The following is a 27500-nucleotide window of genomic DNA, read 5'->3' as shown; positions in this document are numbered from 1 at the left end:
ATCAGTAAAAGTCATTTTCATAAGAAAGGTTTTGCACGAAAACTCGTTTTGAAACAGAGGCACAAGGTAATAGACGTATTCGGCTGACGTGTTAACATCCTTGTTGCTACCCAATTCAGACCACGTGATGATTCATTTGGGAGGTCACAATTGTGCAATTTGCGTGTCGTAACTGATTGCATGGGTGTGTGTACAAACAACACAATTGTAACCTCCCAAATGAATCATCACGTGATCTGAACTGGGTGGCAACAAGGATATAAACACGTTAGCCAAATCCGCCTATTCCAAATTAAATGGCCTATTGGCAATTGCTATTTGGAATGTTTGTTTATGGACCAATTTACGTGTTTTGTCAACGTTTCAAACGTAAAACGTTGCATAAACGAGTAAGAGTCAGGAATGATTTTATCTTTTGTTTGCTTTTTTTTTAATCCACAAATCCAAGGTGGTGCGATGGCTTTGACATCTCATGGAATGTTTGTCGTGATGGCTTTCTTCATGGTGTCATCTCTTATTTTGTAAAATGACAAGAGGAGTAACACCGAACGAAGAACGAAGATGATGTGCTATGTTGCTCCACCCTCTCAAGGAACGGAGAGTTTACTTATCTTGAGTGGCACGCATGTTCATTGCTATATTTGTTACGTATATGGTAAAGTTAGGAAAGAATAGTTAAGGATATAAATGAATAGAAGTAAGTAGTGAATTACAGATAGTCCGTGTATAACTGGTATTATCACACATTTGCCGTGTAAATACAGAATACAACATATCAAGGCCATAGCTATTGTAGTAAGAGGCAAAACGAGGCACTTGGCTCAGTCATTTTTTTCGTTTTTGTTGCTTATATTCATAATAAACACCCTAAATACCTAAGAACTGAATTTATGGATATTGCCTCAGTGGCAATTGTTGTTGTTTTTTTTTCCTTTGGCTGGCTACGGCACTGCATATATAAGCAATGAGGTTTGAAAGAGAAAAAATAAAATAGCCAACTATGACTGAAAATGACCCAAAGGTACGTCCGGGATATAAACGAGATGTTACCCAGATATGACTTCGACATCTCCGGCGTTTTTAACACTTGTAAATCGCAGATTTGAAAGTCATTTTCACCCGGGAGCGGGGGCAGGGTTCTCCCAAAAAAATTCAGTGGGGGTGTGTGGTCCGCTTCCCAAATCCCTTACTCTATTTATGACCAAAATCTGCGATTTTCCCCTACCCTATTTATGACCTGACCAAAACTTCGATACCCTATTTATGACCGTTGCGGCTGACACAATATATTATTGTTGTCCTAAACATAATTTTTGAAGGGTTTTTGTTTATGGTCTTATAGACAATAATGAAAACGTAGCTTCCTCTAAACAACATACCCAATTGAAGACTAGAGTAGAAAAACCATACCCTATTTATGACCGCAATGGCCAAAATCGATACCCTAGACTAAATGGGGCAAAAGGGTTCGCCGCCATTCTGTGCAAGTTGTCAATTTTAATGAAAAATGAAGTGGGCCAAAGTCGAACTACAAGCGATACTTCCCGGTGCCCCGGGTCTTGATCACGTCCACACTGTACCCCCAATCGTGACCCCCAAAGTCTACGCGACAGTGTTTGTGAATTGTGACTTGACTTTAAAAACTACCGCTATTATTATATGGGGCAATTTCGTTTCAGCGAATGAACGGGAAGTCTGGACGTGACAGCGTGACGTCATTGTGCGTGTCAGCATGCACATTCTATGACCAATATGTGTCAATAATAAAAGCATAAAAGGGATATTATATAAAGCGGTAGGCTTTTGTATATTATGCTTTTATTTCCCCACTAAAATGCCCCACCTTATTGCTCCATTGTTCCCTCTAGAATGCTGTCTCCCCCCCCCCACCCCAAAAAAAAAGTCTCTAAAATGCTTGTTTAATGGTTAATGCTCATACATAGGGTTTTTAAATTTTAATAATTTTAACATTTAAACACAATTAACAGCTCAGGGTGCTTAAAAAAATGTATACACATTATAACTCAACGTGTTTAATAATTAATACACCAAAGGGTAATTTTGTAAATGACTATTGTTAACCTCTCCTCAGTCTCCACTCGGCCGTATTAGGGTGGCATTTGACATGTTAAGTCTTCATTTTCTCGTAGAAAATAGTTTTTATTTCTATTTTCTGTAAGTGGAAAAATTAATTTTCCGGGAAAATGCCGCTAAAATGCTCGAATAATACTTAATGCTTTTGCCTCACTAAAATGCTCGATAAAATGCCATCATAATGTGCAAAAGCCTAAATCTTGACCCCCAAAATCTACGTGACAGTGTTTGTGAATTGTGACTTGACATTTAACTATCGCTATTATTATGTGGGGCAATTTCGTTTCAGCGAATGAACAGGAAGTCTGGACGTGACAGCGTGACGTCATCGTGCGTGTCAGGAAGCACATTCTATGACCAATATGTGTCAATAATAAAAGCATAAAAAGGATATTTCATCGACTCAATTAAATTTCAAACCCTCCTCGCATCGCGATTCAATCATGGCTACAGTCTCCTTCTGGTTTCTGTTCTTGTTGCTGCCTTCACTCATAACCAAGAGCTTTTCTTCAGGTTAGATTGGTTTTACCATTGATAACGTATTGAGTCAGGCCTAGTCTAGACGTGGTGCTACTGCCGTGCCGCACTCAAACGAATGTCGCCCGGCAGTGGCATGACAAAACTACGGCAGTGGTTTCAAACGTCGAATTTGATTCAGTGGCGCCGAAGATCGGAAGAAGTTTGTTTTGCTGAAGACCATTTTAAATGCTAGAAAGCAACGGCAGCTAATGCAGCAGGCAAAAACTTCAGTTCGGCACCGCAAGGGGTAGCCAAGTCACGCTACGACCGTGCGGCATGACAAGGCCTGCCGTGCTAAGTAGTAGGGCCGAACTTTATAATTCAGCCTGCCGAACTGAGTGGTTTCAAACGTCGTGCTAATTCCGTGCTCAAGTCGAATTTAATTCTTGAATTTAGTTCGGCACGACAGTAGCACGACCTCTGGAACAGACCTCAAACGTATAAATGTTGTAGATATAATTCAATGAGAAGAGATTCCTTTTCGACAAAGTGAATATTTTTGTGAAACCTGCTCTGTTGACGACTCCACGTAGAGAGAATCCAGGGGCCCGAATAAATGAAGGAAAGGGTATGCGGATTCATATTTAACCTGCGAACAGGCTCCCGGCGAGGGCGGAAAAAAAACTTCAGCGAGCGCGAATCAGTAGAACTCGGAGAGCGAAGCGATCGGGGGGCGGGATATTATAACTTTACTTCGTTACGAGACAATTCCATGTCAGGCCTAGATGTCATGCGAAACACGTTACTCCATCCAGTTCTCTTAACTGAATCAGCCCTTTGCAGAGAACATTTATACATTCATCACTTACTTCGCACAAGATCTTGATGTATCTCCCTTCGTATTTAAACTAGTGTCATAAAAATACCGTATCATAATACATGGAGACTCTGTCAAGTTGCGTGACATTGCTTACCATTGAAACATATATATATTCAAAATAATCATCAACAACAGTCCATCATCTTGCATCTGACATCTTGAGGAAGATTAGCAAAACCATTCAAGTCACAAAACCCGTCAAGACAGAAAATGTGTTATTTCTGTTTTATTTTATACAGTCGAACTTCCCGTAAGCGACCACTCAAAATGTCAAGCCTTGGTGGTCGCTTAGACCATATTGGGTCAAAATTTTGCCTTATTAGCATAAGGTAATTGCAGAGCTTACCCCATGTTTTAAATGTTTTATTCATATGAAAAGTCTATTTCGAGAAAAAATTCGGTACTTCCCATTGAGAAATTTCCGTCTCTTGTACTACCCAGGAATGCGATTGTTTCAAGTTTCGTTTAATCAAACATTCAATAGCGTACAGCGCAGTAAGACACGAGGATGAAACTCGATTCTAGTCTAGTTGAACATTGATAGTAATCACGTGCATATTGTAACATCCTCCCTTTTGACAAAAAAAAATATGACAAACAAAAAAATATGACAAAAAAGTCAATGTCAGTTCAGTTCGGAATCAATGGGTCCATAAGACAAATCTAGCAGCTGGTGAGTTCGACACAAAGCGATCAATACACGATAAACACTAATCACTATGATAACGGCAACGAAAGATTTTAAGTCACGAGTCTAGTCACAAACAAAGTCCTTGAGGTATGCTGGGCTCTTCCTGACTCGCTCTGATCTCCGACACTGTTCCGGAACGGTCACCACTTTAGGGCGTGACTCATGAGGGGCACTGCTCTGATCAGGGGTAGACGCTGTAGTTGTAGTCGCCTTTTCATCTGCACTGGCCATATCCGGTTCTGGCCCTGTGATGATGGGTTCAACGGGCGATTCAGACGTTTTTCGCAGATGCTGTCAGTTCCTGCGGTAGCTGCTTCGTTGTCCGTCTCAATGGTGTATAACCGCTCGTCAAGCCTTGCAGAGACTTGGGTCTCGCGCCAAGCCTTGTCGCCAAGCTTGAATGGCTTCATTCTAACAATGTCACGTTCAGACAGACTGGGTAGATCCTTTGCTGACCGGTTGTAGTATTTGGCTTGGGCCTGCTGGCGTTGTCGCAGCTCTTTCTTTTCACTTTCCAGGTTTACAGTCCTGGGCAGTAGTAGATTCTGAGTTGTAGGAGGGAGTGTTTTGGTCCTTCGGCTCATCAGACGTTGTGCTGGGCTGGTCATCATTCCTTGTGTGGGCGTGTTTCTATAGTCGAGTATGGCGAGATATGGGTCGGTTCCAGCCCTGATTGATTTCTTCAGGATACGCTTCACTGTCTTCACCCCAGACTCGGCCTTGCCATTGGCCTTGCTATTTCCAGGGCTACTGGTAAGATGCTCAAAGTCCCATGTTCTGGAGAAGTCGGCAAATTCGTCAGGTGTAAACTGCGGCCCATTGTCGCTGATCACTTGATCAGGTATGCCGTACCGGGCAAAGTGACTCTTCAGCTTCACAATGGTGGTACTGGCCTTGGTGTTTGGCAATCTGTCCACGTCCCAGAAATTGCTGTAATAGTCTATGGTGACCAGGTAATCCTTGCCATCAAGGGTAAAGATGTCTGTGGCAATCTTCTCCCAAGGACGAGATGGGACCTCGTGGGACATCAGTGTCTCCTTTGCGTGGGTAGTGCTGTCGCGGAGATGTACAGTTTCATTTCTGCGGCCATGCCTGGCCAGTAGATACATTCGCGTGCACGCCTCAGACACGCCTCTATTCCGAGGTGGGACGAGTGAATCTGCAGCTTCATATCCGCGCGAAGGCTCTTCGGTATCACGACGGAATTCCCTTTGAAAACCAGCCCATCTTGTACGGTCAGCTCGTCGCGCATACTGAAGTAAGGGTGTGTCAGTGCTGGAGCATGTTCCTTGTTTTCAGGCCATCCTACGAGAATAGTCTCTGACAACTCTCGCAGAGACTGGTCCCTCCGGGTCTCTGCCCTTATTTCGTCTAAACGCTGGTCAGATATGGGCAGATAACGGACCATGTTGACTGATTCAAGGTCGTCTACTTCTTTGCCTTCGTAGGTCAGGTAAGCCCTTGACAGCATGTCGGCCAAATGCATGTTCTTGCCACGCTCATAGTGCACGGTGAAATCATATTTCTGTAACCTCATCATCATTAACTGGAGGCGTCGAGGTGCTCGAGCGAGTGGTTTCTGTAGAATCATTTCCAGTGGCTTGTGGTCACTTTCGATGTGTACATGTCGACCAAATGTGTACTGGTTGAAACGCTCAAGAGCAAAAACAATCGCCAGCATCTCCTTCTCTATTTGAGCGTACCGGGTTTCTATGTCGGTGAGGGAACGACTTGCGTACTCTATGGGCTTGCCGTTCTGAAGTATCGCTGCGCCAAGGCCACCCTGGCTCGCATCACACTGTATGTTAAGGTCCTGTGAAGGGTCGTAGTAACATAGAACAGGCGCTTCTGTGACTATCCGTTGCACATTTGCGAACGCCTGGTCTTGTTCCGAGGACCAGTTCCAGTCCTTCCGAGTCAGGCGACGAATCGGTTCTATGACTTCAGACAGTTTTGGAAGGAACTTGGCTAGATAATTGACGAATCCGTTGAGGCGCTGAACGCCCTCAACGTCTTGTGGCTTAGGTATCTTCGTGATCGCCTCTACTTTAGCAGGATCAGGCTTCAGGCCCTTGTTCGTCAGGAGATGTCCCATGAAATTTACTTCACTCATCCTCAGCTTCATCTTGTCTGGGTTGAGGACAATGCCGCGGTCCTTGCACCTTTGAAGGAGATCTTGTAGACTCCTGTCATGGTTTGCGGTTGCTTCTTCGTCGGTCTCTCCAGTGCCATAGATGAGGATGTCGTCCGCGATGCACAGAACACCGGGTAGGTTTTCCAGTGCATGAATCAGGTGCTTCTGGAATATCTCGGATGAGGCGGAGAGACCGAAGGGCAGACGAATCCATTTATACCTTCCATAGGGGGTCGCGAAGGTCGTGAGTACGCTGGATTCAGGGGCGAGGACACAGTGCCAGTATCCCGACTTGAGGTCAACTGTCGAGAATACTCTTGCTTTTGACAGCTTCGGGAGTATGTCCTCAAGCACAGGAAGCTGATACCTTTCTCTCTTCAGGGCGGTGTTAACTGGCCTGGGATCGATACAGATTCTCAGCGCTCCAGATTTCTCCACAACCACAGCAAGAATACTAACCCATGGAGTGGGCTCATTGATTGGAGCTCTGACCTCCAACTGCTGTAGTCGATCCAATTCTTCCTTCAGCCTCTTTCTGAGTGACGTTGGGACACGGCGAGGCGGTGTGACGACGGGAGTGGCGCCCTGTTCGACTTCAAGGTGAACTGTTCCTGGTAGTGCTCCTAGCTCTCTTTGAAACACCTCTGGGTAGCCGGCTACTATTTCATCATCTGTCTGCACACTCCTAACCCCTGTCCTCGGTCGTTCAGGCGGTTCTGCGATCTTGAAGTTTTGTGTGTTGACAATAATTAGGTCCATCTGTTGAGCTGCCTTTGCTCCTATGAGTGGTGTCAGTTGTCTGTCAACGACAAGGAATTCCACCGAGAACTTCTTCTTGTTCTTTGGATTGTGGAGAATTAATCGACAGGAACCCAGTGGCTTTAGTGTTGTGTCGTTCCACACTAATAGCGTCTTTGTGGTCACTGAGGCGTCGCTGTCTACTTGAAATTTCACTTCTGTCTTGTCTACAAACATTTCAGTGTAGATTGCATTTGGGTAATCATGCTCTTGCGTGACGGCGTGTATCATTTCCGGTTGTGCAACAATGCTTGTAATGTACTCCACATCGCTGTCATCGGAGGATTCATCCCTCAGGTTGTGCACTTTTCTAGTCGGAGTTGTGCAGGTTGTTGCGAAGTGATTTCCGCCACCGCACTTTGTACATTTCGCTCCCCACGCTGGACACTTGCCCTTTTCGAAAGGATGTGCTTTACCACAGAATTTACATGTCTTCGGTTTCTCCGCGCGGCTCTTCTTGGACTTGTCATCACGGCGGCTTGAAGGCGGATGTTTATCTTGCATGGCGTGAACATCTTCGTGCTGGGCGCCAGACATCGTTTTTAATTGCAAATTCGTTGCTTCAGAACTCTTGCAAAGATTGATACACTTCGACAGAGTGAGACTCCGTTCTTGTAGAAGCCGTTTGCGAGTGCGGTGATCTTGAATGCCCAGGACGATCCTGTCACGAATTATCGAATTACGTATACTGTCACAAAAATTACATGTTTTCGCGAGTGTGCGGAAGGCGGTGACATAAGCATCAATGCTTTCGTTTTCCTGTTGGTTTCTGGAGTTGAAAGTGTACCTTTCAAAGGTTTCGTTAAGTTCTCCGATGGTGAATTCGTCGAACTTTTGTATTATCTTTGCCTGATCATTTTATCGTCTGGACTGTCGAATGAATGAGTCGCCAGTAATCGGATACCCGTGTTTGCGAAAAGAACTCTGGGATCGTCAGGGGGCAAACATTGCAAGTCGCTAGAAGGAAATGTATGGCGAAAAGTTGTTTCGACGCCCAAAAACATGGTTTTGGAGAGAGATCAACGCTTTTTCGCCGTTCTTTTATCGCAAATTGATTTTGGCAATTTTGATACATGGAAAATGTAAGTTTTTGTTTGAATAACCGTGAAATAAGTGAAACAATTTACCGATAAACTCCCTTTTGCTTGCGTGAGGTTTATTGTGAAATACATTGAAGAGAATATTGAAAATTTCAATACACGCCTGATCTCGAGAGGCTACCCGGAGCAAATGGTAGAAAAGACCCTCCGAGAAGTTAAATATTAGGACAGAAAAGAAGCTCTAAAACAGAAATCGAAAATTGCAGAATGAACTACTACCCTTTGTGTCGGGCTATTTCACTCAACCGTCAATACCAAGCTTTGGAAAGCATAATCACGCACAAATGGCACTTTCAAATACAAATACTTAGAGATATATTCAAGGAGCTACCCTTGATCTGTTATAGAATGGAAAATCACTGAAATACGTGCTTGTAAAAGCAAAACAAAGGCCTTGAGCAACACAGTAGCCACACAGCATGAGTCGCGCGGACTCATTTGTCATTAAATCAACCCCTGACAGTACAATGATCGCCACCGGGCTTATTTCCAGTATTATTTGCACGACTGAGGTTTCAAATAAGCCAAAAGTAGCCTGTACACAACTTAAAAGGCTTTACTGGGTTATTCCTCCGTCTCGATTCATACCTAATTAATTTTGTAATATTTTCAGACCATTACGCGATGTAAATTTCACAATAAACCTCACGCAAACAACGGAGTTTATCGGTAGATTTTGTCACATATTTCACGGTTATTCAAAGAAAAACTTACATATTCCACATATTAACATTGCCCAAATCCATTTGCGATAAAAACGACGGCGAAAAAGCGTTGATCCCTCTCAAAAATCGTTTTCTTGTACCTCGAAACAACGTTTCGCCATACACTTCGTTTCAGCGACTAGCAATGTTTGCCCCCTGACGATCCCAGAGTTCTTCGCGCAAACACGGGTATCCGATTACTGGCAACTTATTCATTGGAAGCCGTTAAAAATCTTTAGCGCATCAACACCGATACAATGGAGAAACAAGGCGACCTTGTACGCCGATGGTTTCATCTCGAGTTGAGCAATGACCATGTAGTTGCTCTACATTTGTTTCCATACTTTCCAGTTGTCCGCCACGTTCCCAGTCGTAACTAATTTTCCAGGGGGCAATATCCCGGCCATCGCGCTTAAAGACGGGTGTTGCACAAGTCCCTGTTGTGCTTGTGGCTGTTGCGAAAAAGCAGGTGGTGGTGCTTCAGTCGCCGTTTCGGTGTCAGACATGGCTACAGGATTATTTCAGCTGTAGTTTGCGACTCTGTAAGTGGTAGGCGAAGGATTCTTCTTCCTATTTCGCTGCCACCACGTTTCAAGTTCCGTTTAATCAAACATTCAATAGCGTACAGCGTAGTAAGACACGAGGATGAAACTCGATTCTAGTCTAGTTGAACATTGATAGTAATCACGTGCATATTGTAACAGCGACAATGTCATAACACCTTATTATCCAATATCTGTCAAGTGGTTGCTTACAGGAGGTTAAAAACAAAAGAAAATTTCAAACTTTTAGCTCTAAAAGTTGTCGCGGTCGTTTACAAGAGATGGTCGCTTACAACAGGTTCCAAATATAGGGATATGACTTGGAAACTTTTGTTATTTTGGGAAACTAGTCGAGGAGAGGTGGTCGCTTACGAGAGGTGGACGCAACTGGAGGAGGTTCGACTGTATTCAACATCGTTCGTCTCATACAATTTGCGCAAAAATTACGCAAATTTCAGTCGGAATGTTCAACAATGGCACGACTATCTTGGTTTCACCGACCAGAAAATTTTCAAAATGACCAGAATGTATTTGTGAAAGGTAGTCCGAAATTTTCAACAGGAATATGCACACAGAAAATGTGCTTATTTGCTCGTACTTACCGAGTTCCAGGCGTTCTACCACTTTTGACCTTTATACGTGAAATGGTATTCACAGATAGAAAAAGGGCCGCTTTGATGGCCGTGCGTGCGCGTGTGAGGTAGAGACCATTCCCTGTGAAGTCTCACGTCTGCCTGACTCATCGAAATGGCCACAAAAAGGCCCAAATGTTTGTGGCACGGCCGTAGCTTAACGGGAAAAAGAGGCTCAGTAGAAAGAACAACTCATTCTGAGCTTGCAAATATATTTTCAGACACGGATACGAGAGTTGAAATACGACGGACAATGTCGTTTTTTTTTGACATAATGGAGGAGTTCACGCTCTAAGGGGCATTGTGGGTAATCTGGGCAAATTTACAAAGAAGCAAAGCCGCATAAAAACAAATGTTTATCTTTATATTTCCGTTCTGATTTCACATTTGGAGACAAAACATAAGCTGTAGACGGAGAGACCCCTTTTCTAGGTTTGCCAACGTTTTTGAGCCGATCGAGTGATTGTTGTGGGCGTAAGAATTTTTTTACGGTTAAAACCGAATGATTCGATCAAGTAACATCTCCATTACCCTGATAAGTGGGCTAATGCCCAGCTAAATCGACTCAAAAACGCTAGTAAATATACAAAAGGGAGTTTTCTATCTACAGTAAACACTGCGTGAAAAGCCAAATATTCGAGCCCGAATTCGCTCGATTACGGATCGGCGCACGCCGCGTATGCCGCAATGTTTTGACGTATTCGATTACGGCTGACTCGAAATACACCTGGAATATTCTATAGGAATCCGGCCTGTTTTTCCGTATTCAAATTTAATACTCGTGAATGACTCGAAGTGTTCGATAAATCATACGGGCCACGTTTTGGTAGATTAATGTTGCATTAGATGTTCTTCGAAGATATAGCGATCATTTATGACTCGAACATTTTCGAATACTCTCAGTTGTTCGAGAGTTTGCGACTAAAACACGAGATGCACGACGCCACTTCTGACGTGAACGTCTTCGAAAAAATGAATACGTCAACTCTCTTCTCGAAAATGAAACTCAGAACGGAAACACGAAGAAAAACGTACACTTTGTCGCTTTGTTTCTTTGCAATCTTGCCCTGATTACCCATAATGCCGCCTAGAGCGTGAACTCCTCTATTCAAGGAGTTTGGAAATGTGGTAAAACACGGTCTCGTCTGTTTGATGCATCTTCTCAAACGAAACTAAAGCAGGGCCTGAATTCGTAAATCGTAATTCGTAAATCTCTCAAATCTGTGCTAAGTAAGATCAGATATCCAAACGCCGCCGCGGTCAAGGTTTTCGTAGCCGTAAACTATGAATTTTTAATGACTTTGAAATAAAGTTTCACTTGACTTGCACCCAAGACTTTGATGACTTCTTTTGCTTCAATTAAGTTCTTACAGACCTGAAACTCAGAAGTACTAGTGTAGCTAGTGATGTTGTGTTTTCGGACCGTTACATGTTAAAGGAAACACGAAATGATGTTCGTATATGTTCTCTTCAATGTTGTTCTCGTAACAGTTTCAAGTATCCGGCCAAAGCAATACCGATTTGTTATGATACATCTTGTCCCTGAACACTAAATGTTCAACTGGTTTAGACAGGTTTAACAACATAACGTTTTTCGTTTTTTTTTCACCATACACCGAGACCTTGTATCAAACTCATTACTCAATCTATCTAGTCCTCTTACTGAATTTCACTCAATAACTGCTGTTTCTTTTCCACCTTTCAGTTTCCCTTTTAGGAATTGTGCAGCCTTTTCCAGAGAACATTTATCCTGTTGAGTTCACCTCAGCACAAGTGACCTGTATTGCTTTTGATGCGGCAGGAGTCAAGGTCCCAGAGAAGACCTTATTTATGAGAAAAGACCAATTTGCTAACTATGTAGAACTAAAACCAAATGGCAACTTGCATTTCGTCAACCGAAGCACATTAGAAGGTAATGATATATACCTATATCATGTGGAGGTTCATTTGCATGTTAGCCTAGCTTTCACTGAAGGTTTCCAGGTTGGAAATTATGACTAAAAGCACAAAGAATAACAAATAATTATAACATATACATGAATTGAAAAATGAGCAGCTCACATCATGCTCACAAATTTGTGGTAGATTTATTTAAAGTTATTAGTAGTGACACTCAAAGCATTTTGCATACATATCAGGTCTCGTGAAGGGCATGCAAGATATGCTCTTACAGCAAATGTTGAATTCAAAATAGTATGTCACACGTATAGTAGAACACACTTGTTTGATTAAAAAAAACTAGAAATACAGCTGTAAGTAAATTATGCTCAGGAATGCACAGCTTGGAAAGTTTGATATGGATTCAATTTTTTCCACTATATCCAAGAGATAGATCCGGACGTCATATTGTACATTATTAAGGCAACAATTTTCTACAAAGACCCATAGTGAATGCACATGAACAGTAGTCAAAAATTTCATTTTTTGCAGATGGTAAAAAGAAGCTCTTTGTAACCATGTTCATAAAAAATGCTACTTTGGAGGACGACAGCCTGTTTGGTGCCCTGGGAAGATATGAGTGTCATGCTTTCGCGGTGGGTGATGCTCTCGAGAGTGGGAGGCATGGATTTAGCGTTAGCGTCATCAAAAGTAAGACATGCAAGGTTTTTTTACTGTACTTTCTAGTAATTTATGATTTCTTGACAATGAGAGAAATACAACTACGTGGGAAATGCTTCTTTTCTTTTTAATTAATATTAACGAGTAATTTAATTATTCGGTGAATTTATTCTTGGGCATAAGTTTATTCGCTGCTATATATTGCTCAGAATATGAGCGTCAAACGTGTCAAATTCACATTTATAAACAAGACACTGTTGGTTCACAATGGTTTGCTTGCTTCACTCATGTTATAACCAAATTCAATATGTTGATGGCTAATCTGTACCTGTATACATACACATACACTAGAGCAGTGCATTTCTTGTATTACATGTTTGGATACACTTGGGATGGCGGGAGCATTTTTGAAGCTAACGTACATGTATGCAGAGTTGCTCTACGTTGCACCTTGAACAACTTCTCCAACATGGGTCTCTAGACAGTTTTTTAAAAAGACGGATGCATGGTCAGCATTAGATAATTTTTAAGTGGTATTCAAGTTAGTGAAGACGAGATTGGTTTGCTTGCGTTTCGTAGGAAGTGAAATTCCCAAAGTTGTTGTTCCTGATGTGATTGACTTAGAGCAGAATGATGATGTCACACTGACTTGCAATTTGACTGAAAGAGGAAGCCCATCTTCCACCCCACTGAAGAGGATCTCATGGGTGAAAGATGGTGTGGTGCTGGACAGTGTGCGGAATCCCAACCCGGGAGACCCTAGAGACATGCTTAGTCCACTGAAAATCAAATATGCCAGTATCAGAGATGGAGGGAACTACACCTACAAGTGTTGTTACGAAACATCATAGAGTACAATGTGACCGCTAGTACCGTTATTCGTGGTAAAAAAAAATCGTATTCTGCTGATGTTACTTGTTCTTCTTCGAATGGTACAAGTGCATTTTCTAGTTTTACGACGACAATATTTTCTCGGAGAAAGGATTCAATATAAAGCAGCCATTTTCGAACAGTTAACCTTATCTTGTGAAGTGGATTTCATAGCTTAAACATGTAGAAATTATGAGTAATTCGTATCCGCAATATTCCCAGGATACCTTAGGTCCATGACTAAAAATGAAAAGCGTTGACTTCAGAGAGGGAGGCAGTTACACTTGTTACTTGCTAAAAGCACTCCAAAGAAGCATAATCATAGGAAGGGCGCATTTCACTTCATTTGGCATATTAGATACTTCGCTTTCAATGAATCGAAGACTTGGATGACTTCTTTTGTTTCAAGTGTAGCTAGTGATGTTGTGTTTTCGGACCGTTGCATGTTAAAACGAAACGCGAAGTGATGTAAACAATATGTTCTCTTCAATGTTGTTCCCACAACAGTTCCTGCTACAAACTGAGAGAATTCGGCCAATGCCTATTTATAAAGACACATATTGTCCCTGAACACAAAATATTCAACCGGTTTAGACAGCCGGTCTGACAATATTACGTTTCACAACACGTTTCGCCATACACTAGGACCTTGTGCGAAACTCATTTCTCGATCTATCTAGTACTGAATCAATAAATGCTGTTTCTTTTCCATCTTTCAGTTTCCGTTTTTGGAATTGTGGAGCCTTTTCCAGAGAACATTTATCCTATTGAGTTCACCTCAGCGCAAGTAACCTGTGTTGCTTTTGATGCAGCAGGAGTCAAGGTCCCCGATAAGATCGTATTTATGAGAAGAGATAAATTCAATAGGTTTGTGGAACTAAAACCAAATGACAACTTGCATTTCGAGAACGGAAGCACATTTGAAGGTAGGGGTTCATTTGCATGTTAGCCTAGCTTTCACTGAAAGTTCCCAAGTACAAATGATAAATAATAATAACATATACATACATATACAAAACTTACGTGATAATTGTCTACAGCACAAAACTATTGGCAATAACAATTCTAATAAAGTCGTTAAAAATGGAAGCAAAATGTAATTTTTAAAAAAAAAAAAAATAATAACAATTTTATTGGGCCCAGTATTTGCGGTGTGTGTCATCGATTGTACGCGAGAAGTAATCAAAAAAAAACAAAAGAAAATTACTCTCAAACTCTACAATACATGCACATTCCACTATTTATGGAATCCTACCCGTCCTCGTGTGAATACTACTAATAGTAAAAATACAGTATATAGAAGAACAGAAAAAGAATAACTTTATTTAACGAGGGTAAAAACACTTTACAGTTAGCACTGACAAACTAGTGGCCCTCATATATAATAATAATAATAATAATAATAACAATAACAATAACAATAACAGTAACAGTAACAGTAACAGTAACAATAACAATAACAATGACAATGACAATGACAATGACAATGACAATAACAATAACAATAACAACAACAATAACAATAACAGTTACAGTTACAATAACGGTAACAGTAACAGTAATAATAATAATAATAATAATAATAATAATAATATACATGTGAGATAAAATAAGAATTTCCCTGAGGAAGAGTGATTTAATGTCGCTAGTACTGGTATTTCAAGCGTTGTGAATTTGAATCAGGTCTCCTGACGGACATGTTACGTTCTTAGAGTATATTATGAGCTTAAAATAAACTTGAAGCATGGCACATGTACAGTAAAATATACTTGTTTAATTGAATAACTAGAAATATAGGTGTAAGTAAGTTATGCACAGGAATGTCCAGATTGGAAATTTTGATATGATTACAGCTTTTTCCACCATCTCAAAGAGATAGATTCCTGGAATGCTGGAAGTCGTGTTATACATTATTTAGGCAACAATATTGCCTAAATTCACGTTCCACGTGGTCAAGATGGCGGGTCGGTCGAGTTTTGCGAGCTCTCTTACATTTTATTTAATAATATGTTTACTCCTTGCTCAAGTCTCGAAGTTTTGCCCTCAAGGAACCCAACACAGTAACCTTCAAATTCTTATGGCTACAAAAGACGCAAATGAAGTGAAGCTCAACGTTTATCCAGCAAAGTCAACTCCGAGATCCCTCGCAACCAGCATGGCGAACGCAACGAAGACCATGAAGCTGATTCGCTTTATACGCCTTCTAAATACAGCCATGATTGCAAATGTCATTTTATTATCGAATGATATACAACTAAATCCAGGCCCTGGGCCTATTCAACATCGTGAAATGAGGGGCTTGCGTCTATTCCATTTGAATATCTGCAGCCTAAGAAATAAGGTGGACGAGCTTCGACTGTTCTGCGAAACACACAAACCTCATGTGCTATCGATAAACGAAACATGGTTGGATGAGTCATTTTCAGACGAAGAAATTTGGCTTCCAGGCTTCAATTTACTGAGGAAAGATAGAAATTGCCATGGGGGTGGATTAGCAGTTTACATCGCTGAACACCTGAGCTTCAATCGACTGGACGAAGCAAATCCCGAACTAATGTGTGCAGATTTAGAAGCAATTTGGTTTAAATTGTCTCAACCGAAATCAAAGAAGCTGTTGGTTGGCTCTATTTACAGATCACCAAATTCGGATATTTCCGCTTTTAATTCGAGTTTGGAGAAGACCCTAAACAACCTTAAGAGTATCGGTGCGGAAACGGTACTCATGGGGGACTTAAATGTTGATTTCTCCAAATCAACAACATCTTATAAACACCTTCAACAGATAACCAAGTCATTTTGCCTAAAACAGTTAATCAAAGGATTTACAAGAGTAACGCAGCACACCAGAACTTTAATTGATTTATTTTTCACCTCAAGGCCAGAACTTTATTTTGCCGGTGTTGTACCAGTTGGTTTTTCTGACCATAGTGCTATTTTTGGGGTAAGAAAGCTACACAGGATGAAACGCCCTCCACCAAAAATTATTGAAACGAGAAATTATAAACATTATAATCCAGCATTGTTCCGTGACGACCTAAAACACATCCCATGGGAAATCATCGAACTCGAAGAAACACCAGAGGGTAGTTGGAACGCCTTTAAAGACCTTTTTCTAACAGCTGCCGACAAACACGCACCCATTGTTACGCGTCGCGCCCGTGGATATTCAGTGCCGTGGTTAACAAGCGATCTAAAGAAACTTATGCAAGAGCGTGATTACCACCACAAAAAGGCCCTAAGTACAAACAAAGAACAACATTGGAGCAATTATAAGCGGTTACGCAACACCATAAACACAAGAATGCGTAAAGAAAAAATTGACTATTATGCAAATCATTTGGCGGATGAAAAAGACCCAAAGGTGATGTGGCGAACTTTGCATAAAATCGTCCCCCAAAAAATCAAATCAGTACCTTCAAGCAGTGATGGTCTTACAGCCTCAAGATTCAATGGCTTTTTTACATCGATCGCAAACTCTCTGAGCAGCCATTTTGAACGTTGTACTCTGCCAAAAGTTATGTCAACTAGAGTTGAACAAGACTTTGTCCTTGAAGAGGTGTCATCCGGATTTGTTCAAAAAGAATTGCTCAAAATGAAGTCAACTAAAGCTACTGGCCTCGATGGAATTCCTGCTCGATTACTGAAAGATGCAGCAAATGAAATATCTAGACCAGTCGCCTACCTCATAAATTTAACAATTTCTACCTGTATGATACCATCTGAATGGAAAACTGCGAAGGTAACTCCAATATACAAATCGGGCGATAAGAGCGACCCAAATAATTATCGTCCGATTTCAGTCCTTCCGTTGATTTCTAAAGTAATGGAACGAGCAATTCAATCACAGCTTGTAGCATTTCTAATCAGAAACCATTCCTTGTCAGTGCATCAATCAGGATTCCGTAAGAAACACTCCACTGAAACAGCCACTGTACACTTTGTTGATCACATTTTAGAACAAATGGATAAACAGATGATTACCGGGTCTATTTTTATAGACCTAAAAAAAGAGTTCGATCTCGTTGACCACCTCTGCCTGCTCCACAAACTAGAACATTATGGAATTAGAGGGAAAAGTTTGAAATGGTTCGAAGACTACCTTACAGCTCGATCCCAGAAGGTCAAATACAACCAAGACGAATCATCGAGCTTAACTATTAGTTATGGGGTTCCCCAAGGATCCATACTGGGCCCGATACTATTTGTGATATACATCAATGATCTCCCGCAAAGTCTACTGAAGTCACAAATAGGCATGTATGCCGACGATACTGTTATATATTTCTCTGATTCCTGTCCAGATATCATCAAGCAGGTTCTTCAAAACGATCTTACCAATGTTGAGAAATGGTTAGTAAGCAACAGGCTGATACTCAATCAGAGTAAAACTAAATGGATGCTGTTTGGAACTAGGCAAAAACTAGAACACTGCCCAGACTATAAAATAGAGCTTCACGGGAAAAACATTGACAGAGTATCAAGCTTCTGTTATTTAGGGGTAACACTAGATGAGAATCTTTCATGGAACGAACATGTAGAATTGATTTGTAAGAAAGTAAGAAAACGTCTCGGCCTGCTGTCACGCATACGACCCTACCTTACTCTAAAAGCTGCTAAATGCGTGTATAATTGTTTAGTTCAGCCGATTTTTGATTACACTAACACGGTATGGGATGGGCTGTCAATCGGTTGCAGTAACAGCTTGCAACGTCTGCAAAACAGAGCAGCACGCATTATACAAAGGAGGGCAACAACCGAAGGATCTTTTAAAATGTTAGGGTGGGTGGATTTGGAAACCCAAAGAAAAGCCCACAAATGCATTTTAGTTTTTAAATGTTTAAATAATTTAGCTCCTCCATATTTGTCGGATTATTTTATTAGAAATTGCAACGTTCATTCTTACAACACGAGGAAAAGGAACGACATGCACTTGCCGAAACCCAAGTTAACGCTAGGGAAAAGGACTTTCAGATACTCTGGTGCGCTTCATTTTAATAATTTACCCACTACAATAAAAGAAGCAACATCGCTCCCCATTTTTAAAAATCTTCTTAGACTTTATTTTAGAGAGTAGTTTTTATTTTTAATTTTTTATAATTGTAAACGTTAATCTCTATGTATAGAAATTTAATGTAGTCTTAATTTACGCAGGGCCCCTTTTGATACCAGCCAAGTGCTGATTGGGCCACCCTGCCTAAATAAAGTTGACCTTGACCTTGACCTTGACCTTGACCATTGTGAAAATGAGGATAATGTGGGTACTTCAAGAGTACACCAAAAATTCATTTACATTTGACGCTTCTTTTGCAGATGGTAAAAAGAAGAAGCTCTTTTTAACCATGTTCATAAGAAATGTAACATTGGATGACGACAGCCTGTTTGGTGCTCTGGGAACATACGAGTGTCATGCTTTTGCGGTGGGTAATGATGTCCAGAGTGAGAGGCATGGCTTTAGCGTTAGCGTCATCACAAGTACGATATGCACACTTTTTTTATTGTACTTAAAGCCAGCATTAAAGCGTTAAGCCAGAAAATAATTAATCCATTAAGCCTTTAAGCATTAAAGCATTAAGCCAGAAGCATTAAAGCCAGCATTAAAGCCAGAAATAAAAAACACGTACCGTGTTTCTATCGAGTTATAGAAACACGAGCGGAAGTTTGGGAGAACGTGAAATGCTGTGGGAACACGAGCCGACAGGCTTTTTCGAGTTCTCCCAAACTTTCACGAGTGATTTCTATCGCTTGATAGGTAACGAGGGAGCAGCCCGAGTCAGCTAGCACGAATAGAAATCGAGAACAAATAGTTTAATTGTTTTAGTATAAATCTACTAGTCGTTCAAAACTCTAACCTAAATCCTCTTCAAAGACACTTCGAAAACGCAAAGAAGCGGCTCCCAGCGCACATTGCTAGACAACTCACCATCTACAACAGAATAGACGGTGAGTTGCGTAGTCAATCAGAGAACGGCATTCATGATAGAACGCTAGTAGATTTATACTAACATACAATTAGATTCTGAGCTCGAGATTTCTATTGAAACAATAGAGTGTTTCTGTCGGAGAACCATCGGCTGATAGTTGCCCCGCGGAAATTTAATGTTCTTAAAACAAATATTTTAAAATAAAAATACTTGTGGGCAGCACGCAGCAAAAACTACTGATTTTGTACAACTGAGTTTATTAATCGACCGGTTTCGTCTGCTAGTGGGACTTCGTCAGGATTAAACTACAAGATACAAAGATGGAACTTATTTTATACTAAATATTGTTAGTACAAAGTACGCTCCTACTATAGGGTGTGAACAACATACGTGCAGGATATGACTAAAATCCTGCGCTAGAAAATGTGCCATGTAATGTGAGCGGGGCTCACGGATTTAACGTTAAATCCGCGAGCCCCGCTTACATTACACTGCACATTTTCTAGCGCAGGATTTTAGTCATATCCTGCACGTATTTCTTGTGGGTGTTTTGTTGTTCACACCCTACAGTAGGAGCGTACTTTAGTTAAATCAATTTAAACGCTTTTTCTATCATAACTTTTAAACACATGGCATTCATGGAAATCAGGTTTATATGTAGAATATTGTTGTAAGTTAATATAATATCAGGATTCGAAGTTTAGGTTTAGGATCTTAGACATTTTATTGGAATTTATTGTCCTGATAAATTTTTTACCGTGTATAAATAATGATTTAAGATTAGAAATCTGTCACAGAATAGATAGTGAGTAGCGTAGCCAATCAGAGAACGGCATTCGTGATAGAACGCTAGTAGATTTATACTAAAACTCGATAGAAACACAGAACTAGCACTGACGAACTGTTGACGTATTAAATGACGGCGCGAGCAATGATAATTTACATTTTGATGATCAAAGGAAACAAGTTGTTTTCCTTGAAAGAAATCGAAAACTTTTTTTTTTTTTTGTTAACCTTTCTTGGAATCATTTCTTCAATAAAACTTCTTCAAAGATATATACCCCATAACATCAGAACCTCTATTAAACATGAAAGTTTCTTGTCAAAATTTTTAAAAAGCAAAAAACCTAGTAGACTAGTATATAAGAAACTTGTATCAGGAAAAAGTGAACCACCCAACCAAAGTCAACAAAAGTGGCAGGAAGACGTCACTCTCACAACAAAACAAGAGCTCAACTGGAAAGAGGTTTACCAAATGGCTTTTCAATGTACAAAGAGCACAAAACTTATAACTTTCAATTTTAAATTTCTTCATAGAAGAATATAAACAAACAACTTCTTGAAAAAAATTGGTCTCGTCGATAGCGAGAAATGCACTTTCTGCGAAAGAGAAACAGAGAAACTTGCACATTTATTTTGGGCTTGCCCAAAAACTCAATACTTTTGGAACAATTTTAAAGTATGGCTACAGTCTTGCCAAGTTATTGCCAAAGAGACACCCTTAGAGCCTGATACAGCACTGGGCCTAAGGCCGGATAGCTCTAAACATAAACTCCAAATTAACTTCTGCTGCTTAAATGCTAAATATTACATTTGGCTATGTAGACAGAAAAAATGTTCTCCAAAACTAAATGATTTCTTACTGTATTTAAAACATATCTATGAAATGGAAAAAAATACAACTACAATCGTTTTAAAAAAGTGGGAGCCTCTGTTGCCTCTTTTGTAATCTCTTGACAACTTGACCCTAGTCCCCTGAAAACGAAAATAAAAATGAAAGGAAAAGAAACAAGGCGCATATATACCATGCATATTTTCTGTAATTTGCAACTCGGAATGTACATTAGTGCCAGGAGTAAACTGGTATGATGTTGCCGTGCTAGAATTGTAAGTGGCGCAAGTAATCCAATTATGTTGTATTGTAAGCAGTGTAAGTATTAGTATTGTTAGTAGCGTGAGTATGCGTATTATATAGAGTAAGTGTATAAACCTGATTTCCATGAATGCCATGTGTTTAAAAGTTATGATAGAGAAAGCGTTAAAATTGATTTAACTAAAGTACGCTCCAAAGTACGCTCCTACTGCACTGATTGGCTACCCTACTCGCTATCCGTTCTGTGATAGATAGTGAAAAGTGTAGCAGTGTGCCCTTGTTAACAAAATGAAGGCCGCTTCTTGGCGTTTTCGACGTATCTGTGAAGAGGATTTAGATTAAGTTTTGAACGACTAGTACATTTATACTAAAACAATTAGATTATTCGCGCTCTATTTCTATCGCGCGATAGAAATCTCGAGCCCATAATCGAATTGTTTTCAATTATTGTAATGTTACCGTTGTGCATAAGTAATTCAGTATTATTGCTGAGGATAGGAACATCAAATGTACTTACAGAGATGATAGATTTTCCTTCAGCCTTCAGGCCAGGCTTGATGATCTACTTTTATGTCAACTATACTTCAAATTAAAAATTTTTGTTTTTCACCTGCCTTGTAAATGCAAGTAGACTTTATGTTAGAACCAAATTGAAGGTGTAGATGACTAACTTGTATTTAGTATCACCCAACTAGTGGACTAATGCAAATCCTGCATTTTAATTGGCTATGCTCCTAGAGGACTATTAGTAATAGTCCTCGAGTAGCGAAATTGGCGCAATCGAGCGTGACACTTTCTTTCGTTTTATTCCCAAATAAATATTTCTCCAACCTGTATTAGCTAACTTTATTATTGCCTTTTCTGTCCGACTAGTTGGGTGATATTAAAACAATGTATTAGGCCGTTCGCTCTCAAGGACAACGGGTCAATAGCCCATTCGGCTTCGCCTCGTGGACTATTAAACCGTAGCCCTTGCGGGCTACCGGTCTAATTGTTAAGTATACCGGACTTGTACATTTCTTGTATTACATGTCTCGATGCACTTGGGATGGAGCCATTTTTTCAAGCTAACGAACGTCTATGTAGAGTTGCTCTAGGCTGCACCTTGAAAACCTCTTTCAACATGGGTCTGTCAACACTTTTAATTAACAGACGGGTGCATGGTCAGCATTGGATAATATGTACTTGGCCGGGATGGCGAGAAGCATAAGTGAAGCTGATATACATGAACAGTTGTTCATGGTTGCACCTTAAATAACTCCTCCAACATGGGTCTTTCAACCCAAAGAAGCCGGCATGGCCAGTGTTCAAGTTAGTCAAGTCAGACTGGTTTCCTTACATGTGTTTATGTTGTTGCGTGTTTAGGATATGAAATTCCCAGAGTTGTTGTCTCTGACATCGGTGTCTTACAACACAATGATGACGTCACACTGATCTGCAACTTGACTGAAAGAGGAAACCAAGCTTCCACCCCACTGAAAAGGATTTCATGGTTGAAAGATGGTGTGGTGCTGAAAAGTGTGCGAAATCCCGACCCGAGAGACCCTAGAGACACGCTTGGTCCACTAACCATCAAAGACGTTGGTGTCAGAGATGGAGGGAACTACACCTGTCTGCTACAAGTGCTGTTACGAAACATCAGAGAATACAATGTGACCGCTAGCACTGTGATTCACAGTAAGAAAAACATATCCCGCTAATACTACTTGTTAGTTTTTGAAAAGTACAAGTGCATTTTGTAGTTACGAGATGTGAATATTTTCTCGGGATAACGCCATTTTTGAGCAATTAATCGAAATATGCTTATCTTGTGAAACGGATTTCGTAACTTGAACATCTGTGTAAAGTGTGCAAAATTCGTACCCACAACATTCTCATGATTCTTTTGGTCGTGACTAAAAATTAAAAGTCTTGGCTTCAGAGACTGAGGGAGTTACCCATGTTACTGGTCCCCTGAAAAAACTCTTACGAAAAGTAACCAGAGACCCAACCTCGTCGCCAAGGCGCGTTCCTTCGTCCAAAGTTGGATAGGAAAAGCGTCCGGGGGACGAATCGGCCATGGACCGTAGACTGTATCATACAGCACTATGATTGATCAATAAGTATATCCTCTCAGTAGTACAGTTATATTGTACGAATCGCAAAATCCACTCATTCACGAGCCATTCTTCTCGTGCATGTCCAGGGACAAGTAGATTCTCCTTCTGGGCAAGTAACTTTTCACTCCCAATCGCCCGATGGGCAAGGGATCTGGCAAGTCATCTACCAACTAATTCAATAAAAGAGCAAACTAAGACTTACCTAGGGCAAGCAAAATGTTAGAGCTAGTTGTCCCATGAGCAAGCGGGAATTCAATTTTTTTTTTTTTTTTGAGTATAGATTAAGTAGCTAGCAGGCCACAATACCAATCCTTGCGTACATTGTCTTACTTTCTGTGACCTCATTTTAGTTGCGCCGTGGTTTGAACATAAAGGCGAAAAAGAAGTCGTGGGGAAGACGGGAGAGACCGCGACACTGGAATGCAGCGCCACAGGATTTCCGCTGAAAGTGGAATGGAAATCTAAGCGCGGTGTTGTGTCTTGTAATGGTAAGTTTTGAAGTTTTGACAGATTGGTTCACGTTTATCAACCTAGAGTCCATCGCTAGATCAAGAGTAGCCCATTTTAATTTACATTCACGGTTTAAAGGATTCTCTAGCCAGCCAACCAACCTACCACTCACTCGTTCAGTCAGTCAGTCAGTCAGTCAGTCCGTCCGTCCGTCCGTGAGTCAGTCAGTCTGACAGTCAGCAAAAACAAGCACTGGGATATAAATTTATGGCACTTCCACTCAGTTTGGCACGATAATAAATATGATCTCTTCATTACCCGAATGGTTCTATTTTAGATTCCTCGGAGGATCAACGTTACAGTATCACACGCAAGGGAAGATATGCCCCTTATAGCATGATTATCGCCGACCTGGAGACGACTGACAGTGGAAGTTACTATTGTTGCCTGCCATCAAATTGTTCCACGCAGATCGATCAGGATCGGTGTCAGAAGTTTGCCCTCACTGTGACAGTCGAAGGTAGGGATCAACTTGATATTGAACTATACTGGTTAATGTTGGTTACTGTGTTTGAGGAAAGCTCCCGGAATAATGGCATCATTTCAAAAAATAGCGATCTTGTGACGCCCGTCTCGATTATACCATATTTCAGATGAAAAAAGCAACGTGCAAAGGCCGTCAAAGGCCAAAACTGGCAAAATTCAAATATATCATTGAGAAAGGGACACTTTTTTAAAGACTCTCCATCACGGGTACTTCCCCAGTGCAAGCAATATCCCTTTCATTTTTCGATTTTGGGAATTTTCAACCACTCTGTGGTTATTGATATTTTTGTTGTACTCGTGGAAAAATTGGGTTCCAAATAGAACCTTTCGCCACTCAAAACGAAATTTCCAGTAGGAATTGACCATTTCCGAGTTACCTTGTGCCTCTGTGTCAAACCGAGTCTTCGTGCAAAACCATTCACATGAAAATGTGTTTTGTCCACAGGTTCATTGTTATGCCAATAAAAGTCATTTTCATATTAAAAGAAAGGATTGGTAAAAGTTCAATTGAGGCTTTACACTACTGTAAAATGATATTAAAATCTTTTAAAAAATCCAAGCTTTCGCCGATCTACGACAACATCAGGGAACCGTAGATCGGCGAAAGCTTGGATTTTTTAAAAGATTTTAATATCATTTTACAGTAGTGTAAGGCCTCAATTGAACTTTTACCAATTCATTCAAAATGCTACTTAAGGACAACATCCAACGATCATAAGAAAGGTTTTGCCCGAAAACTCGTTTTGAAACAGAGGCACAAAGTAATAGACGTATTCGGCCGACGTGTTTACATCCTTGTTGCTACCCAATTCAGACCACGTGATGATTCATTTGGGAGGTCACAATTGTGCAATTTGCGTGTCGTAACTGATTGCATGGGTGTATGTACAAACAGAACAGTTGTAACCTCCCAAATGAATCATCACATGATCTGAACTGGGTGGCAACAAGGATATAAACACGTTAGCCGAATCCGTCTATTCCAAATGGCCTGTTGGGAATTGTTATTTGGAATGTTTGATTATGGACCAATTTACGTGTTCTGTAAACGTTTCAAACGTTAAAAGCTGCATAAAGGAGTAAGAGTCAGGGATGATTTTATCTTTTTTTTTTTTTTTTTTTTAATCCAGAAAACCTAGAAAACCCAGAAGGTGGTGCGATGACTTTGACATCTCATGGAATGTTTGTCGTGATGGCTTTCTTCATGGTGTCATCTCTTATTTTGTAAAATGACAAGAGGACAAACACCGAACGAAGAACGAAGATGATGTGCTATGTTGCTCCACCCTCTAAACGAACGGAGTTTACTGTATCTTGAGTGGCACGCATGTTTATTGCTATATTTTTTACATATATGATCAAGTTAGGAAAGGATATAGTGAATGGAAATAGTGAATTACAGATCAGTCTGTATAACTGGTATTATCACGCATGTGCCGTGTTAGGTAAATACAGAACACAACATATCAAGGCCGTAGCTCGTGGCAGGCAAGCCGAGGCACTTGCCTCAGTCTTTTTTGCGTTTTTGTGGCTTATATTTATCATAAACACCCTAAATACCTAGGAAGAGAATTTAACCATGAACATAACATCAGGCAGAATTATTTTTTAAGCCTTTTAACTACCACTCTGGGTTATGGCTGCTCTTGAGCCGTATTATTTTAAGCCAAGCATGCTCTAAACTCCAAAAATGATAGCGGTGAAGATAGTGAAGAGGATAATCGCTTGGAAAAAATACATTTTGCCGACCTTGTGAAGGATGCAAAGTCAGTTGCAGGTTTTTCTCCTTCCTGCCTATCAAGTCGGACGGAATGACGTCACAGAGTGTAGTTCAAAGTGTAGATGTAAGAGAATTCATTAACCTAAAATTCATGGCTGTAAATAATTGAAAAAGGAATAAAGTTTTGTGGCTGTTGTTTTGTTTGTCGTCACATAAACACGGCCTGGCTGCCGAGTACAGTTTCAAAATGGCGGCCTCCGAAGTCGCTTCTTTCAAGACGAATTCTCCAGGATAGCTAGTCTGCTGGCAGCCGGTTTTTCTCTTAGGCTCACTAAGAAGAGTGTTTAGTTATCGCGGACGCAAAAGGGCAGTATGGTTTTTCCTCTCGTGCGTGCCGCGCCCATGTCTCGTCCCATTCCCCTTTAGGCTAAAGCGTCATTTCCTCATAGTCCCTGCTAAATTTCGAGAGAAAAGCAGACTGCCAGCAGTCTACCGGATAGCAGGCACTTCAGAGGCTGAAACGTCGGTGAGTGGAAAAGCTGAATGTTTACTTGCTATAGGTGAATCCAAAAAAAGTAAGTTTTTTGCATTGACTTTCTCCGGTAAATAAATTATGTATGTTATGTAGTGAAAAAATAACTGATTAAATTACTGATATTAAATATGTTATTTTATGTTATCTAGCAAGAAACAACTGTTCAAATAAAATTAATAAGATGTGTACATCATAAGTGACCAAGAATGCGGACCGAGATATAGGCCAGAATTATACTGCCCACTAGCCTGTGAACAGGCTCTCTAGTCGAGGATGGGGCAAAGAAAAAGCGGGAAGAAAGACCATGCATTCCAATCTCCCCTCGGCCACTTCACTCTCAGCCAGTTCTCGACCCTTCAAGTGCAAGCTTGTTCACAAGCGTTTATGCACATAGTCTATGCATTTTGCTGGCGAAAACACAGAAATGCGATCGTCTCATCAGCGCAACAAATTCACGATATATGCAACTAGTCTATTCCCTCGAGCTCCAACCTATATATATACATAAAGCTCGCTTTTGTCTGAAGTATTGACGCGTACTTTTGACATGGATGTGTCTTAGGAGCACCCAGCCTTTGTCTTGCGACCACAAAGAGATGTGGATTAAATTAGAGAAGCAAATAATCATGCAGTTTATACTCGTCACATTGTGTTTTATGACGCTCAGTGTTATTCATGTGTTCAGTGAACAATGAGATCAGTTTCAAAGGAACAAAAGAACCTCTTGCGTAAAAGTTTTGATCTTGAGACATTAGTCTTACAACAACTTTAGCCGTCACGAAATCGTGACCCAAAGCCTGAAGCGCTGCAGCCGTAGAGAGTAACAATGTCTTGGAACAGAACAAGCTACATTAAGTATCCAGAATTTAAACAACTTTCTGGTATGACCAGAG

General features: G+C 40.7%; 1 long non-coding RNA gene and 1 pseudogene across 2 annotated transcripts in view; both read left to right on the top strand.

The window, feature by feature from the left end:
• LOC145500348 (uncharacterized) overlaps window positions 1-1880 on the top strand; it is a 2485-nt gene extending 605 nt beyond the window's left edge. Inside the window, exon 2 of the long non-coding RNA XR_014051053.1 lies at window positions 449-1880. This is a non-coding gene — a long non-coding RNA (uncharacterized LOC145500348). The remainder of the gene's footprint in view (window positions 1-448) is intronic.
• Window positions 1881-2130: 250 nt separating this feature from the next.
• Window positions 2131-27180, top strand: LOC145500298 (inactive tyrosine-protein kinase 7-like; annotated as a pseudogene). The gene is made up of 10 exons (XR_014051040.1): window positions 2131-2607; window positions 11740-11946; window positions 12465-12623; window positions 13173-13477; window positions 14183-14389; window positions 18774-18935; window positions 22623-22934; window positions 23707-23844; window positions 24144-24326; window positions 25483-27180. The product of XR_014051040.1 is annotated as an inactive tyrosine-protein kinase 7-like (transcript).
• The last annotated feature ends 320 nt before the right edge of the window (window positions 27181-27500 follow it).

Source organism: Orbicella franksi, chromosome 1 (assembly GCF_964199315.1).
Source record: "Orbicella franksi chromosome 1, jaOrbFran1.1, whole genome shotgun sequence".
Lineage (NCBI taxonomy): Eukaryota > Metazoa > Cnidaria > Anthozoa > Scleractinia > Merulinidae > Orbicella > Orbicella franksi.
The sequence above is the reverse complement of the archived record's forward strand: the minus strand, read 5'-3'. Positions and strand labels throughout refer to the sequence as shown.